We start from the raw sequence: 4,192 nt of genomic DNA, 5'->3' as shown, positions 1-4,192 counted from the left end.
TTCAACTTTTATAAGCTCCTTATGATTTCTTTTCCCTGTTTACCTTCTCAAGCTTCTCTTGTTTCTTGTATCTGAATGTCAAATTTTCTATTCAACTCTGGTTTTTTCATCAAGAATGCTTGAAAGTCCTCTATTCCACTGAATGACCATATTTTCCCCTGGAACATGATATTCAGTTTTGATGGTTAGGTGATTCTTGGTTTTAATCCCAGCTTCATTGACCTCCAGAATATCATATGCCAAGCCCTCCGATCCCTCAGTGTAGAAGCTGCCAGATCCAGAGTTATCCTGATTGTGTTTCCACAATATTCAAATTGTTTCTTTCTGGCTGCTTGTAATATTTCCTCCTTGATCTGGGAACTCTGGAACCTGGCTATAATATTCCTAGGAGTTTTCTTTTTGGGATCTTTTTTCAGGAGGTGATCGATGGACTCTTTCAATCTCTATTTTGACCTCTGAAAACATCAGGGCAATTTTCCTTGAGAATTTCTTGAAGGATTATTTCTAGGTTCTTTTTTTGATCATGGCTTTCAGGTAGTCCAATAATTTTTAAATTATCTCTCTTGGATCTATTTTCCAGGTCAGTGGTTTTTTCTAATGAGATATTTCACATTGTCTTCTATTTTTTTCGTTTGTTTGGATCTGTTTAATAGTATCTTGATTTCTCATAAAGTCGCTAGCTTCCATTTGCTCCAATCTAATTCTGAAGGAATGATTCTCTTCAGTGAGCTTTTGAGATTCTTTTTCCATCTGGCAAATTTGGCTTTTTAAGGCATTCTTCTCCTCATTGCCTTTTTGAGTCTCTTTTGCCGTCTCAGTTAGTCTATTTTATAAGGTGTTATTTTCTTCAATCAGGTTGTTGACTCTCATTTCATAATTTTCTTGCATTGTTCTCATTTCTCTTCCCAATTTTTCCTCCACTTCTCTTATTTGATTTTCAAAATCCTTTTTAAGCTCCTCTATGGCCTGTAACCAGCTTGTATTTTTCTTGGAAGCTTTTGGTGCAGGAGTTCTGAATTTTCTGTCTTCCTCCTGTTCCATGCTTTGATCCTTTTTGTCCCCAAAATAGGTGTGTAAACTTGGGTTGCTCTGTTTGCTTTGCTTCCTTTTCCTGGTCATGTTGCCACTCAATTACTTGACTTTTGGGCTTTTTGCCACAGTAGAACTCTGTTACCAGAAGTGGGAGCTTTATGCCAAATGCCGGGGGTTTCCCAGCTGCTGAAGGAATTAGTTGGGTGCCATCTCTGAAGCCTCCACAGGCTCTGGCAAGCTGGTCATGCACCCCAGGACCTCCATCCTAGACAGCAATCCAGATCCAAGCCGGTTAAAGCAAGAGCGATTACCCCTCAGACTGGTTGCTTGGTCCCTCTACAGTCTGCAGACCAGGAGCTGAAGCTGCCACATGGAGGCAGCTGCACTGCTGTGGCATCTCAGTCACTTCTTTGCCATGGGCAAAGGCCAGATTGCACTCCAAATTCCCAGGTCCCAAAGTCTGCATTGCACTGACCTCTCACTTTGTCCTTGGCATCTATGGGCTGATAATTCTGGAAACTGCCACAGCTGCTGGTGATATGAAGTCCCTCTAGTCAGTGGCTACTCAGGCCGCCCTGGGGCTAAGACCTCGGGCTGGATCAAGGCTGGGCTCAGCTCCCAGAGCACTGCACTGACCACTTGCTGCTGGCCTGCTGGGCTGTCCTCAGTGGGAGGTTTGCTTCTCTGTGTCATTTTGTGGGTTCTATAGCTCCAAAGTTTGCCTAGAGTATTTTTTTACATGAATTGGGGAAGGTGGGAGCCGAAGCTATGAGGAGGTCCTGTTTCTACTCCTCCATCTTGACTCTGCCCCCTCAAAGCATTCTTTATCAAGAAAAAGTAGTGGAAAAAAGGAGGAGAAAAGCAGTTTGTTCAATTATGCAGGCATCAAGATCCTACCAAAATAGCCTTTGCCAAAAGAAGATAAGAGAAGAGTGGGGAGGCAACCTTCTCAGATTTCTAAAGTCACTGGTCCAGATGTGAAGCAGGTCTATGTCTTCAGAGCTGAGGGAGATGGGGTGTGGAGTCTCTTCTGCAGAGGCTTGGGGGTGGGAGTGAGGATGGGGTGAAAGCTGGGCAGTATGGGAGCTCATTCACACCCATTGACAGAGTGAAGTTGGTGCTGAAATGTATATGATAATGATATTTTTAACAATAATCATGATAACTCATTTCTATGATACTTAGTATAAGTAAGAATCTGGTGTCCAGAGAAGGGTAGCCAGGAGAGTGAGGAAACTTGAGGTCCAATCACAAGAAAATCAGTTCAGAGAACCAATCAAGCAACAAGCCTTTACTTAGCATTTACTGTATGTTTTCTGTGCACTATGAAAGGCACTGAGGATACAAAGGAAAACAAAGAAGTTTTACTTGCCCCCAGTGAGCTTATATTCTATCAGGGGAGAGAACATGTAAACATCTAAGTGTTCAGAGTCAATACTGGGTAGCTTGGCCAGAGTGGCACTAGGAGATGTGGGCAGGGGGATGAGAAGTTTCCCAAAAGAGGTGGCATTGAGTTGAGGGTTGAAGGAAATTAGGCATAATGAGAGTCAGAGATGACATGGGAGAACCTTCCAGGCATGGAAAGCAACCAGTGCAAAAGCATGGAGATGGGAGATGCCATTCTGTGAAAGAATGAAATGTCAAGTTTAGGAAGGGAAGCAATGTATAAGAACTCTGGAAAAGGTAGGCTGGAGCTGGGTCATGAAGAACTTTAAATGCCAAAGAAAAGGAGTTTGTATTTGATCCTAGAGGAGGTAGCAGGTCATTGCAGTTTATTGAACAGAAGAGAGGTCTGTGTTTTAGGTCATGATATGGGAGGTGTTGGGGCACCTAGGTGGCACCATAGTATATACGGTGCCAGGAGTCAGGAAGACCTGAGTTAAAATCCTTCCTTCTTCTAGCTGAGTAACCCTGGGCAAGTCATGTAATCTCTCCAAACCTCAGTTTCCTCATCTGTGCAATGGGGATAATGATAATTTCCAGTGCATTTCTCACAGTGCTGTTGTGAGGTGCCAATTAGGTAAAGATGTAAAGTGCTTTTCAAAATTTAATGGCATTCTATAAATGCCAGCGGTTTTTTATGCCCCAGGCTAATTTTTCATGGTTGATATCTCAGCAGAGGAACACGTCTTAAGGTATTAGAATTACTAGCAATAAACAGACTGAGGAGGGTTGGGGGAGGGAGTTGGATTCTTTAGTCAAGGCCAGAAACATGAAATATTACTATGTTAATAACCAAATAACCAAATTAAACCAAACCAGAACCTCGCTCTAGATTTTTTGATAGAGAATCAAGTCATCAAAAGAGTATGTGAAGGGGCTGCTGGGGCTGTCTGAAGGCTGCTTGGAGATAATCTTGGGCCAAGAGTCACTTACCAGCTTGGCTCACACTTGGGACAGCTACCCAAATGGAGAAGGGAATGTAGACCAAAGTAATGATCAGTTATGGAGAAGCAGTGTTGTATAGGGGAAGCGACATTGGGTGTGGAGTCACTGGGCTGGGTTCAAATTTCTGCTCCATTACCTACCACCAGTGTGACCTGGAAAGTTATTCAATATGCTGAATCTGAGTTTATACCTCTTTAAGGTGAAAGACCTGGACTAGAGAAGAATGTTAGACTTAATGTTAGTCAGAAGATCCAGGTTCTAATCCTGTTCCTGCTACTTGCGACCTGTGTGAATTTTAGCAGAGTTTTGCAGATCTTTTTTTTTAGAAGAAATGGAAGGAACCTCTAGAACTCGCTAGACTAAGAGGTAAAGTCACTTTACCTCTCTGGGTCTCAGTTTGCTCATCTGTGAAATGGAGGTGGGAACTGGACAAGATGACTCTTCTGATCTATTCCAGTTTTAGGTGATGCAGTGGATAGAGAACACTGGCCTGAATTCAAATATGGCTTTAGATACTTACTAGCTTGTGACCCTGGGCAACTCCTTTAACCTCTGATTGCCTCAGTTTCCTAATCTGTAAAATATGAATAATAATAGTATCTACCTCCCAGGATTGCTGTGAGGATCAAATGAGATAATAATTGTAAAGCACTTAGTACAGTTCCTAGAATGTAGTAAGCACTCTATAAATGTTACCTTCTTCTTCTTCTTCTTCTTCTTCTTCTTCTTCTTCTTCTTCTTCTTCTTCTTCTTCTTCTTCTTCTTCTTCTTC

Source organism: Petaurus breviceps, unplaced genomic scaffold (assembly GCF_028583685.1).
Source record: "Petaurus breviceps papuanus isolate PSGF00001 unplaced genomic scaffold, PetGlider_PUasm1.0 99, whole genome shotgun sequence".
Lineage (NCBI taxonomy): Eukaryota > Metazoa > Chordata > Mammalia > Diprotodontia > Petauridae > Petaurus > Petaurus breviceps.
This window is presented reverse-complemented; position numbering follows the sequence as displayed.